We start from the raw sequence: 14,736 nt of genomic DNA, 5'->3' as shown, positions 1-14,736 counted from the left end.
GATATATAATTTTGAAAAAAAAAATCCAATGTAAAGAAAAAATTACTAATTATATGAACACTAATTATATGAGGTTAGAAATACCCCAGGAAATTTCACAAATGCTTATGATATTAATTTTAAATAAGAGACACTAGACTCTCTTCAGGGAAATCCTTGTACCAGTCCTGGCTCTCCATCTCAAAGAAAGTCTGATTATACACAATAAAGATTCCAGTGGAAGTTATGATGTATTAAGAGCTGACTAAAGTGAAAGAGGAGTGAAAAAGTTGGCTTAAAGCTCAACATTCAGGAAACGAAGATCATGGCATCTGGTCCCATCACTTCATGGGAAATAGATGGGGAAACAGTGGAAACAGTGTCAGACTTTATTTTTTTGGGCTCCAAAATCACTGCAGATGGTGACTGCAGCCATGAAATTAAAAGACGCTTACTCCTTGGAAGGAAAGTTATGACCAACCTAGATAGCATATTCAAAAGCAGAGACATTATTTTGTCAACAAAGGTTCGTCTAGTCAAGGCTATAATTTTTCCTGTGGTCATGTATGGATGTGAGAGTTGGACTGTGAAAAAGGCTGAGCGCTGAAGAACTGATGCTTTGAAACTGTGGTGTTGGAGAAGACTCTTGAGAGTCCCTTGGACTGCAAAGAGATCCAACCAGTCCATTCTGAAGGAGATCAGCCCTAAGATTTCTTTGGAAGGAATAATGCTAAAGCTAAAACTCCAGTACTTTGGCCACCTCATGCGAAGGATTGACTCATTGGAAAAGAGTCTGATGCTGGGAGGGATTGGGGGCAGGAGAAGGGGACGACAGAGGATGAGATGGCTGGATGGCATCACTGACTCGACAGACATGAGTCTGAGTGAACTCCCTGAGTTGGTGATGGACAGGGAGGCCTGGTGTGCTGTGATTCATGGGGTCGCAAAGAGTTGGACACCACTGAGCGACTGAATTGAACGGAACTGAACTGAAAGGGACTGTGATTCAGAGACACTAAGTAAAGATAATGAAGCAGAAGGAAGACCTGTCAATCCATGTGATCAGTGCTCAGTTTTCATGTCGTCTTCAGAAGCAAGTGGCCATATTTGAGTGCCCTTTCATTTCCTCAAAAAATCCCATAGCCAGAAATTTCTGAACAAATGAAAGAATGAAAAATTGCTTGCAGAAATGCATCTTAACAAATCCTGCAGTGTAACAGTACATGCATTATTTGAAAAGAAGTGCAGTAATCTGGGGTTCACTCTATTTAGGGTATCAACTATCCTATCAATGAACACTTACAGGAAAAATATCTTGCCTCCGAGACTCATTAGATCATAAATTCTCCAGTCTACAGCATAATAGATGATAGATGAAGAAAAAGAACATTGGATCCAAAGATCTTCTTTCCTAAAGGGAAAAAGAAAGCCTTCTTCAAATACCATCTGTCCTAAAAGTAACAATATTCTTCTGAATCAAAACTAACAAAGAGTGAAAAATCAATCTCTGATTATTCTCCCTGTGAGTTAAGGAAGAATGTTATTTGTCTCTGAGTAGGTCCTTGTCAGAGAATGGAGATTTTATCATTTGGAAATGTTTTGGAAACATTTTAAAATGTTTTCAAGATAATTAAGTAGCCAGCTCCCATTGGTGGGAAAATTTGACTTGGATAAGATTTGAATTAATTAAAAAAATTGCTTTAGCAAATTTCCCAAATGAGGGCTCTTAAGAAAAATTTTAAAAATCAGATTAAGATCCTTGAAATATATGGCTAATGTTTTTAATTGCAGAAAAATTTATATTATGGGAGAATAAATCGGCAATTATTTTGAAAGCTACTTTCACGTCTTCTTATTTCTCTCTAAGAAGACTTTGAGTTCTTCAGAGGAATGTTATTAGGTCCTCTGGAAAGCAGTTCTTTTTTTAATTTAAACTTTTTATTTTCTATTGGAGTATAGCTCATTCACAATATTGTGATAGATTCATTTGACAGTGAAAAGGTTCAGCCATATACATTCATTTTTCCCTTCTCCCCCAAACTAGTCTCCCATCCAAGCTGTCACATAATATTAAGTAGAGTTCCCTGTGGTATACCAGAGGTCCTTGTTGGTTATCCATTTTTAAATATAGGAGTGTGTACATATCCATTTCAAACTCCCTAACTATCTCTTCCTCCCTTCCTTCCCCCAGCAACCATTAGTTCATTCTCTAACTCAATGAGTCTCTTTCTGTTCTGCAAGTTCATTTGCATTATTTCTTGTTAGATTCTGAATATAAGGGATTTCATATGATATTTCCCCTTCTCTCTCTGATGTACTTTGCTCAGTATGACAATCTCTAGATCCATCCATGTTGCTGCAAATGGCATTATTTCATTCTTTTTTTTAATGGCTGAGTAATATTCCGTGGTATATAGGTACCACAGCTTTCTTATCCATTCATCTGCTGATAGACATCTAGGTAGCTTCCATGTCCTAGCTATAGTATTGCGATGAATACTGGGGTACACATGTCTCTTTCAGTTCTGGTTTCCTTGGTGTGTATGCCCAGCAGTGGGATTGCTGGGTCATAAGGCAGTTCTATTTCCAGTTTTTTAAGGAATCACCACACTGTTCTCCATAGTGGCTGTACTAGTTTGCATTCCCACCAACAGTGTAAGAGGGTTCCCTTTTCTCCACACCCTCTCCAGCATTTATTGCTTGTAGACTTTGATTGCAGCCATTCTGACTGGAGTGAAATGGTACCTCATTGTGGTTTTGATTTGCATTTCTCTGATAATGAGTGATGTTGAGCATCCTTTCATCTGTTTGTTAGCCATCTGTATGTCTTCTTTGGAGAAATGTCTGTTCATTTCTTTGGCCCATTTTTTGACTGGGTCGCTTATTTTGTGGAATTGAGCTCTGGGAGTTGCTTGTATATTTTTGAGATTAGTTCTTCGTCAGTTGCTTCGTTTGCTATTATTTTCTCCCATTCTGAAGGCTGTCTTTTTACCTTGCTTATAGTTTCCTTTACTGTGCAAAAGCTTTTAAGTTTAATTAGGTCCCATTTGTTTATTTTTCCTTTTATTTCCATTACTCTGGGAGGTGGGTCATAGAGGATCCTGCTGTGATTTATGTCGGAGAGTGTTTTGCCTATGTTTACCTCTAGGAGTTTTATAGTTTCTGGTCTTACATTTATTGATTTATTTTAAATATAAATTTATTTATTTTAATTGGAGGTTAATTACTTTACAATATTGTATTGGTTTTGCCATACATCAACAGGAATCTGCCACAGGTATACACGTGTTCCCCATCCTGAACCCCCCTCCCTCCTCCCTCCCCATACCATCCCTCTGGGTCGTCCCAGTGCACCAGCCCCAAGCATCCAGTATCATGCATCGAACCTGGACTGGCGATTCATTTCATATATGATATTATACAAGTTTCAATGCCATTCTCCCAAATCATCCCACCCTCTCCCTCTCCCACAGAGTCCAAAAGACTGTTCTATACATCTGTGTCTCTTCTGCTGTCTCGCTTTACAGGGTTATCATTACCATCTCTCTAAATTCCATATATATGCGTTAGTATACTATATTGGTGTTTTTCTTTCTGGCTTACTTCACTCTGTATAATAGGCTCCAGTTTAATCTACCTCATTAGAACTGATTCAAATGTATTATTTTTAATGGCTGTGTAATACTCCATTGTGTATATGTGAGAGAGTCATTTCCTAGGCAGGTTGATAGGGAGTCTAGGGGTCCCCAAGGAGAGAGGGGTCTGGAATTCCCAAGGAGGAAGAAAGGACAAACTTTTTTCTTTCTCCACATTCCTTAGGATTATATAACAATAATGTATCCTGCCTGAGGACAGTCTCTGGATTAAGGACAGTCTCTGGATTAAACCTTCTGTTATCTTAAAATGTAAATTATGGGAGTAGACCTGGTCTTTACAAGGATGTATCCTGCCTGAGGACAGTGTTATCTTAAAATGTAAATTTTGGTCTGATGAGGTCTTTACAACCTCCAGACATTCTTTAGATTATATAACTTCACTGTTAACACTAGCAAACGGGTACTCTTTCTGCCCCCTTCCGATGCCTATGTCAGAAGCTTTCTCTATCTCCTTTATACTTTAATAAAACTTTATAACACAAAAGCTCTAAGCGATCAAGCCTTGTCTCTGGCCCCTGATTGAATTCTTCTCCTCAGGGGGCCAAGAATCCTGGTGTCTTCGCGTGATTCAACAACAACCTTTCATATGTACCACAGCTTTCTTATCCACTCATCTGCTGATGGACATCTAGGCTGCTTGCATGTCCTGGCTATTATAAACAGTGCTGCGATGAACACTGGGGTACACATGTCTCTTTCAATTCTGGTTTCCTCGGTGTGTATGCCCAGCAGTGGGATTGCTGAGTCATAAGGCAGTTCTGTTTCCAGTTTTTTAAGGAATCTCCACACTGTTCTCCATAGTGGCTGTACTAGTTTGCATTCCCACCAACAGTGTAAGAGGGTTCCCTTTTCTCCACACCCTCTCCAGCATTTATCGCTTGTAGACTTTTGGATCACAGCCATTCTGACTGGTGTGAAATGTTACCTCATAGTGGTTTTGATTTGCATTTCTCTGATAATGAGTGATGTTGAGCATCTTTTCATGTGTTTGTTAGCCATCTGTATGTCTTCTTTGGAAAAATGTCTATTTAGTTCTTTGGCCCATTTTTTGATTGGGTCATTTATTTTTCTGAAATTGAGCTGCAGGAGTTGCTTGTATATATATATTTTTAAATTTTATTTTATTTTACTTCTTAACTTTACAATATTCTATTGGTTTTGCCATATATCAAAATGAATCTGTCACAGGTATACATGTGTTCCCCATCCTGAACCCTCCTCCCTCCTGCCTCCCCATACCATCCCTCTGGGTCGTCCCAGTGCACCAGCCCCAAGCATCCAGTATCATGCATCGAACCTGGACTGGCGAGGTTTTATATATGATATTATACATGTTTCAATGCCATTCTCCCAAATCATCCCACCCTCTTCCTCTCCCATAGAGTCCAAAAGACTGTTCTATACATCAGTATCTCTTTTGCTGTCTCGTATACAGGGTTATTGTTACCATCTTTCTAAATTCCATATATATGCATTAGTATACTGTATTGATGTTTTTCTTTCTGGCTTACTTCACTCTGTATAATAGGCTCCAGTTTCATCCACCTCATTAGAACTGATTCAAATGTATTCTTTTTAATGGCTGAGTAATACTCCATTGTGTATATGTACCACAGCTTTCTTAGCCATTCATCTGCTGATGGACATCTAGGTTGCTTCCATGTTCTGGCTATTATAAACAGTGCTGTGATGAACATTGGGGTACCCGTGTCTCTTTCCCTTCTGGTTTCCTCAGTGTGTATGCCCAGCAGTGGGATTGCTGGATCATAAGGCAGTTCTATTTCCAGTTTTTTAAGGAATCTCCACACTGTTCTCCATAGTGGCTGTACTAGTTTGCATTCCCACCAACAGTGTAAGAGGGTTCCCTTTTCTCCACACCCTCTCCAGCATTTATTGCTTGTAGATTTTTGGATCACAGCCATTCTGACTGGCGTGAAATGGTACCTCATAGTGGTTTTGATTTGCATTTCGCTGATAATGAGTGATGTTGAGCATCTTTTCATGTGTTTGTTAGCCATCTGTATGTCTTCTTTGGAGAAATGTCTATTTAGTTCTTTGGCCCATTTTTTGATTGGGTTGTTTATTTTTCTGGAATTGAGCTGTAGGAGTTGCTTGTATATTTTTGAGATTAGGTGTTTGTCAGTTGCTTCATTTGCTATTATTTTCTCCCATTCTGAAGGCTGTCTTTTCACCTTGCTTAGAGTTTCCTTTGCTGTGCAGAAGCTTTTAATTTTAATTAGGTCCCATTTGTTTATTTTTCCTTTTATTTCCAATATTCTGGGAGGTGGGTCATAGAGGATCATGCTGTGATATATGTCAGAGAGTGTTTTGCCTATGTTCTCCTCTAGGAGTTTTATAGTTTCTGGTCTTACATTTCGATCTTTAATCCATTTTGAGTTTATTTTTGTGTATGGTGTTAGAAAGTGTTCTAGTTTCATTCTTTTACAAGTGGTTGACCAGTTTTCCCAGCACCACTTGTTAAAGAGATTGTCTTTTCTCCATTGTATATTCTTGCCTCCTTTGTCAAAGATAAATTGTCCATAGGTGCATGGATTTATCTCTGGGCTTTCTATTTTGTTCCATTGATCTATGTTTCTAGGTCTTTACCCTGTTGGTTCTGCAAATGTCATTTCACATTCTCCAGGCTTGATCCTTTTGTTTTTAGAGGACAGGAGTAGACATTAATTCACCTATGCCATGGAAATCTTTCTGAACTTCTGTAATTTCTTATATTTTCAGTGTTTTCAAGAGACAGAAGAAAATAATCTTTTATCATACTTGTTACTTGATTAGGCACAGAAGATTTAATGTGAGTGTAATGTTGTAATACACTTGGTGAAAAATAGGGTAGAATCTTGCTCATTCTTACTCAGGGTGTAGATTATATATATATAATGAAATAAGGAAATTATGGATCTCAGTTCATGATCTGTCTAGTTCCATAGGGACCCACTCTTTTAATCATTTTGTATTTTTTCTAAGGACTGTATATCCCTCAGGTAGATCCGTAGTGAATTCCCATCTCCTCATTATCTACACCTCTGAAGGGAAAGCTACTACATTGTCTCATTCCCTCTTTATTCACATTTATTAAATGGACATGTTTCTACAAGAGATTTACTTTCAGATTTCTTTATTTATTTATCAGAAATTCTTCAAATGTTGCAATCACTCATTTCAGTTGTTCTCTCTCTGAGATGTCTCTGAACTAATCTCTAATATAGTCCATCCCTTCTATAGTTTATACGTTCAACATGCACCTGAAATTTCTACCTTACTCTTCTACCAGCTCATTTTCTGTAATATTTCAGTAACTGAAGTGTTCAATTTCTTCTCATTGTAGAAAAAAGTAGAGGCTATGCAGTTAGAGTGTTGTGAATTCTATCCTTCTTCTTCCACTTTTACAAACTACATCACTTGGGACAAGTTACTTAATGTCTTGGTTCATCTGTGTAGAATAAGGACTGTCAAAACAGCTTTTTTTTTTTTTTTTTGAGCTGTTGTGTTAAATAAATGGAAAAAAAAAAAGTAAAATGGTTGGGACACTGTCTGGCATATAATAGTCAATAAATGTCAGCTGTTATTAATGTTCTCATAACTTTTGGTATATTCTGTTTTATAACATTCATCAGACTTTTCCCCTTTAACTGTGTTCTCTATAAATTATAATTCTATAAGGACAAAAATTTATTCTATCTTGTTAAGTATTTGGATCCTGAAACTAAGAACAATGCAGAGTACACAAAAAGAATTCAACAAGTACTTCTAAAACTCATCTTATTTTTGTCTAAGGGCTTTAAGAATACATTCAAAACTTCTCTTATGCTAAGCTATAAGAACTACAACCACAATGACTTCCATCCACGTCCCTCAGCCTCCACTCAACTTCAGAACTTGTCTTTAAACTGCACTAATGTAATACTGAACTATATTGGCTCCTAACTATAATTTTAGCATTTTCCCACGTATTCACTCTTATATGGTCATGAACACTGCTCCTTGAATAAGGTCTGAAAGCATAGATATGTCCTTCCCTAGTTCAAGAACTTTCAATGGTTCTTTATGCACTTGAAAAAATGGAGTTATGTAATAAAAATACAATTCTCAAAACAATGATTTTGGCTTGGTCAAAACTAAAAAAAATTGAGTCAGCATTATCCTTTTTTAATTTAAATTTATTTATTTTAATTGGAGGCTAATTACTTTACAATATTGTATTGGTTTTGCCATACATCCACATGAATCCGCCACGGGTGTACACGTGTTCCCCATCCTGAACCCCCCTCCCACCTCCTTTCCCGTACCATCCCTCTGAGTCACCCCAGTGCACCAGCCCCAAGCATCCAGTATCCTGCATCGAACCTGGACTGGCAACTCGTTTCATAGATGATATTATACATGTTTCAATGCCATTCTCCCAAATCATCCCACCCTCTCCCTCTCCCACAGAGTCCAAAAGACTGTTCTATACATCTGTGTCTCTTTGCTGTCTCACATATAGGGTTATTGTTATCATCTTTCTTAATTCCATACATATATATGCATTAGTATACTGTATTGGTGTTTTTCTTTCTGGCTTACTTCACTCTGTATAATAGGCTCCAGTTTCATCCACCTCATTAGAACTGATTCAAATGTGTTCTTTTTAATGGCTGAGTAATATCTTTGATGAGAAGCCATGAAAGTACCAGTTTGATTGATCAAAGTATTTTACACACATTACATATGGTACAAAATTTTAACCTTCTCAAAAACATAAAAAAGGAAGTTGGATAATGTTTACTTTTCAGAGACCACTCAATTCTCTTGGGAGATTCAACCCATTTTAGAAATATATAAATATATGTGTCTGTGCTAAAAATAAGCCTATATGAGTCTATATTTAAACACACTACTTATATTGAGTGGGAAAAGGGAGAAGAATATCATTCTATGATAAAAGAGAGTTCTTTTATTGATAGAAAAGCATCAAAATCTCAAAAATATGTCTTCAAAATGTTCTAAAGAAAGAAGGCCTCCACAAACAAAACAATGAATTGTGCTACCCCAATTATGGGATTTGTTTGCTTGTTTTGAGTATGGTGATTTATTCACTAAGTCATGTCCAACTATTATGACCCCTGTGAACTGTAGCCTGCCAAGTTCCTCTATCCATGGGATTCTCCAGGCAAGAATACTGGAGTGGGCTGCCATTTCTTTCTCCAGGGGATCTTTCCAACCCAGTGTTTGAACCCAGGTCTCCTGCATTGCCGGCAAACTTTTTACCAACTGAGCTATAAGGGAAACCCATTTTTAGTATGGCAACCTTTAAATGAGAGAGCTGGAAGAGACTGTTCAGCACTGATGAATGATGATGAATGAAAATTCATCATTTCTGATTAATGAAAATTAAAACTATGTCATGTGAAATTTTAAATGTAGGCTTCTTTGAAACATCTTAGCTCTCCATCTCTTGCTTAGAATCTTTCCAACACATTGTATAATATCTGAAATCACTAGTATAGCTAAATTAAGTAAGAAAAGGAATATATACAGTGTAGCATTTTGGGAAAGAATCCACACTTCACACCAACACAGAGAAAGCTCCATCCTGGTTCACAGGCACAAGAGAAATCTAGGGCTTAAGAGGTTGACTCTTAGCTTTAATACCTTCAGCAGAACTGCAACTTCCCTCAAAACCTGTCAGTGCCAATCACATAACTCAAGAAAGCAAAAACTACTAAGGTAGCCATGTTATGAATGCAAAATACTCTGACTTGATCTCCCCTCCACTTAAAAGAAGTACAAATATGGAAATACACAGTTCCGTTGCTAGCTAAAACATGATTAAGTTGCTGAACAATCAGCAAAGTTGCCTCTTTTAAAACGCTACCACCTGCAGTTTTCACAAACTGTATTCTAAGTTACTTTATTTTTTTCAAATTAACCAATGGTAGAAATTACTCATTTTAAAGAGCAGTTCTTTTATGTAAATGAACAGGTTTCATATTAACTTTGAGGCTCTTGTAATGAAAGATTAAGTGACCGGGCTCAACTCTCTCTTGGGGATCCTCAAATTGTTATCAAGTACCTAACAGAGTAGATGCAGCTCTACTCTGTAGATTTCCAAATGGCCCAGTTACATTCACTTCTTGAGAGGCACATTCGTTTCCATTCAAAAAAGAAGTTTATATAGGGAAACACTAGTTTAAACAAGGATACTCTAACCAAGATCAAACATTTTATATGAATAGAAATTGTTAAGGGAAAATCAATCATGTTCACGATGCAGTCAGATGGAATATGAGTGGTCATTGAAAACCATCAGCCAAGGATTTCTCTGTGCTGAACATCTGGAAACAAACTAGTCAAAAATCAGCTTTGACAAATTTCAAAAGGCAAAAATACTTACTGGAGATTAAGAAAGTTTTAAATAAAGAAAATTATTCAAAATACCTTATAAAATGTTTACATTGTCACTGACTGCTACAGCATATTGAGGAGTTTTAAAATAGCACATTTTTGCCTTAAAAAATAATCCAACATCATCTCTCATAATTTTATTCACCACATATTTCTTTCATATTGTCATTATTCTCCAAGCTGCAATTTGATGTTTCTATACCTAAAAATCTATATGAGTGTAGCACACAAAAGCCAAAAAAAAACAGAAATAATCTAATTGTTCAAAGGTCATCTAGCCCTGTTGGTTTACCATTTTAAATCATAAATAACTTAAGCTTTCACCCTATCTAGAGAAATCTGGTGATCTCAATAATATGTCTAGGGTCTTCCACAAGGAGTGAGTCCATTGGTAAGCATTTTCAGTATCCAATACTTCTCTGTGTAAGTTACTTCCTTTCTTGATGCAATTACTCCTCACAATTTATCTCCTATAAACTGATGCCCTCTATCTACCTGTTTTTCTTTCTAAAGTTGTGTTGAGTTTATGTAAATCATTATCCACTCTTGGCTTCACATTCCCATCCATGCAAAACATGTCTTTTGATGATCAGCTATGTGTCAATTTGACTTACAAAAGTAAAAAATAAAGCTCTTTGCCAAAAGAAGTTTACACCAAACATTTACAGATGCAAAATGGGTTATCCTCAATAGACTTAGAACCTTCATTCTCTGGCATTTAGCTAGGTATATTCTTCCCAAGTGAAATATGAAAGATAAGAGTATAAACAGAGTATCTTATTCATCCTTATTGCAAGTGACAGATAAAAACACCCCCAGTGATATGTTTTCAGTCTAGTGTAATGAAATGCAGTATTTGGAGAGTATTCATCTTTCCCAGTGGAAAAAATTTCAAAATGACAAAGAAAATAAAAAGATAAAATATTTACTATTTAATGATTTTACAAAAAAGGAAATAGAGAGGATATGTATTGTAAAAACAGTGGGGAAAACAAATACTTGCAAAAAATGGAAATAAATTATTCAAGCAGGACTCAAATTTGTTTAAGGTATTAGGAAAAAAAGATAATAGAAAGAATATGGCAAGAAAGCTGTCACTAAAATTAAACAGAATCTCACTGTCCTGTAATTCATGCATGGTGAGTGTTTCTGATCAAAACTGTCTCCTCCTCAGGGTTTTTCTCAGAGCACGTTTAACATCTTTGTTCCTCACACTGTAAGTTAAGGGGTTGAGGAAGGGAACAGTATTGGTGTAAAAGAAGAAATTTTACCCTCATCCATAGACACAGCAGAAGATGGTTTGAGATACATAAATGCCCCTGATCCAAAGAACAGAGAAATAGCAATGATGTGAGAACCACAGGTGCTGAAGGCTTTGGATCTGACTTCTGTGGCCTTGATGTGGAGGATGTTAGAAAGGATGAGACCATAAGAGACAAAGATTGTGAAACTGGGTGCAATGATATTGATGCCCACCACAATGAGCATTTCCAATTCATTGATATAGGTACTTGTGCAGGAGAGCTGGAGCAGAGGAAGGATGTCACAGAAATAATGGATGATGGTGTTTGCATCACATAAACTCAATCTCAGCATGCATCCAGTGTGAGCCATGGCACCAGAAAATGCCATCAAGTATGAACCAAGCATAAGGTGGGAACACACTTTAGGGGACATGATAACATTATACAAAAGAGGTTTACAGTTGGCCACATAGTGGTCATAGGCCTTTGATGTCAGCAGATAGCATTCAGAAATGACCAAAAAAAAAACAAAAAAACAAAAAAAACAAAAGTAGAGCTGAGTCATGCATCACATATAAAAAATAATATTCTTCTTTGATATGAAATTAACTAATTAACATTTTGTGTGTAAACACAGAAGAATAACAGAGGTCTATAGAGGACAAGTTAAAGAGGAAAAAGAACATGGGGTTGTGTAGATGTGAATTTAGCACAATTAGGATTATCAAGCCCAAATTCCCCAGCACAGTGATCATATACTTGCCTAGAAATAAAAAGAATAGGGGGAGTTGGAGATCATGTCAGTCTGTTAATCCCAACAGAATGAATTCAGTCACAAACAGTCATTTCCAGGAGCCATTCTTCTCTAAGGGAATCTGTGGGCACAGGAGAAAGGGTTCCATTAGAGAACAACTCAGCCCTTGCCACAGTGTCTCATCTACAAGGGAGGGTAAACACTGGGAATGTCAGAGACTCATCCTACCTGGTCCCACAGAATCTGTCTTTACCTTTATCAGGATACAGAGTGATGGGGATTTATATAAGCTAAATGCAGCAAAGGAAACCACAAAGTTCAGATCTAAAGCCAGTGCTGCTTTATGCACACATAACTGCTGGAAGGTCAAGAAGGATAGATCAGGACAGAGCGACCTAATGTCTCTAAGCATTCTCTGATGACCCTCTAACAGATTTCTCCTCCAGTTACACCTGAGTCTCAGATCTGCACAAAATGAGAAAGAAAGGGCATGTACTAGGTCCCTGTACTTTCATCTCAAATCAGGGAATGAGTATGTAAATTGAATTCAGAAATTCACCCTCCTTAGTTCAGGGAAAAAAAAAAAACTTCTTGGCTGGCTCCCTTATCCTTGGTCTTTACCCAGTTGGGACTGGAAATGAAATTTCAGATTGCTGAGGTTTGATTTCTTTGATCCTGAGAGGTACCAGCCTAGATATATGCCTGAGAAGTCTTTCTGAACTACTATGATTTCTAATTATTTCAGTCCTTTCAAGCAGGAGAGAAAATAAAGCCTTTTAACTATCACACTTGATACTTTATTAGACACAGAGGATTCAAAGTGAGTATAATGATGTATGAACTTGAGAAAAACAAGCTAGAAGCTTCTCAGTCTTTTCCCCAGGGAGTAGATCACATGTATAAAAGGGAATACAGAAATAATATATCCTGGATTATGATCTGTCTTTAGTTCCTTAGGAGTTTGTTCTTTTACTCTTTTTCATTTTAGGTATTATATACCCCTCAGTGTAGAACCAAAGTAAATTCCTATCTCTTCATTACCTTCACCTCTGAAAGGAAAGCCACTACATTGTTTCATTCCCTTTTTATTCCAATTTACCAAATGGACATATCTTCTGTAAAGCTCCTGTTTCCAGGTTTCTGTACTTCTTCATCAGGAATTTTTCAAATGTTTCAGTAACTCATTTCAGTTCTTCTCGCTCTGGAATATCTCTGAAATAATTTGTAACATTGTATATTCCTTCTATAGTTTATACTTTAAAAAAGTCAGTAACTAGACTTATCCGTTTCTTCTCATCAAAGAAATGAGTAGGAACTATGGAGTTAGAGAGAGGGTTGTGAATCTTAATTTACTTACAAAGTATAATTCTTTGGGCAATTTATTTAATCTTTTGGTTCAAAGTTATAAAATTGGATGGTAAAGATGGTAATCTTTCATCGTGCTGCTGAGTTAATTAAATGAAAAAAGTCTAAAGTAAAATGGTTGAGTCAGTGCCTGGCATATGGTAAATAGTCAATACATGTCAGCAGTCGTTATTCATTTTCACCTAAATTCTACTAGGCTCTCCATCATAACACACACTAGAGATTTTTTTCCCCTGAATACCTGTGTTCCTTGATAAACTGTAAATTCTATAAGGAAAAGTATTTTTCCTATCTTGTTTACTGTTTGCCTCCTAGATCTAAGCACAATGCAGAGGACATAGAAGAAACTTAATAAATATTTCTGATAATCATGTTCTTTTTGTCCTAGAGTGTTCAGAATGTGTTCAACATTTTTCTAATGCTAAACCATAGCATCTGCAACCACAATGACCTCCACCTATGTACCCCAGCCACCACACAACTTCTGGCTTTTTGCGTTTTAACTGAAGTACTGTAAGGTTGAACTATACTGACTCCTAATGATAATTTTAGTATTTTCCAACATACTCCTATTTAGCCCTAAACACTGAGGTCTGAAATCATAACTCTGTCCCTCTCTAGTTCAAGTACTTGCAATGATTCTCCATTACCCACTTGAAAATTGAAGCATGAATTAAAAGTATAATTCTCAAAATTATGATTAATCCTTGGTTAATTTCTTCCTAAAGGAGAAATTGAGTCAGTTATCTTTGATGAGAAGCCATGAAAGTACCATTTTGATTGATATATATATTTTGTGCAGATTAACATTTGTACAAATTTTTCACCCCAAAAATCTAAAAAAGAAAATTGGAGAATGTTTACTCTTCTTAGTCCATGTAATTGTCTTGGGAAGTTCAACCTATTTTATATAAATATATGTGTGTTTGTGTGTGAAAAATAAAAATATATGCCTATATTTACACTTATTGCTTATATATATTGGAAGGAGGGGTAAGAATATCATTCTGCAATAAAAGAGGTTTCTCTTGTTAGTAGAAAAGCATCAAAATCTTAAAAAAGGTCTTCATATTGCTCATAAAAAAGGAAGTCCTCCACACAAAACAGTGACTTGTGCTATCATGATTATGTGATTTATTGATTTATTCATTTGCATGGCAATGACAAAGAAAGAGAGATGGAAAAGACCAATAGGCACTAAATTTCTGATGAATCAAAATAAAGATTATGCCATTTGAAATTTTAATTTTGGGCTTCTTTGAAACTTTACATAGTTCTGTATCACTTATTAAGAATCTTCCCAATATATTACATAATATTTAAATCTATTAATCTA

At 36.4% G+C, this 14,736-nt stretch overlaps 1 pseudogene; it reads right to left on the bottom strand.

Moving 5' to 3' along the window:
- Positions 1–11,190: 11,190 nt before the first annotated feature.
- On the bottom strand, positions 11,191–12,140 carry LOC129653739 (olfactory receptor 8B3-like; annotated as a pseudogene).
- Between the last annotated feature and the right edge of the window lie 2,596 nt (positions 12,141–14,736).

The sequence above is a fragment of the Bubalus kerabau genome, chromosome 5 (genome assembly GCF_029407905.1).
Source record: "Bubalus kerabau isolate K-KA32 ecotype Philippines breed swamp buffalo chromosome 5, PCC_UOA_SB_1v2, whole genome shotgun sequence".
In the NCBI taxonomy this organism is placed as follows: Eukaryota; Metazoa; Chordata; class Mammalia; order Artiodactyla; family Bovidae; genus Bubalus; species Bubalus kerabau.
The sequence above is the reverse complement of the archived record's forward strand: the minus strand, read 5'-3'. Positions and strand labels throughout refer to the sequence as shown.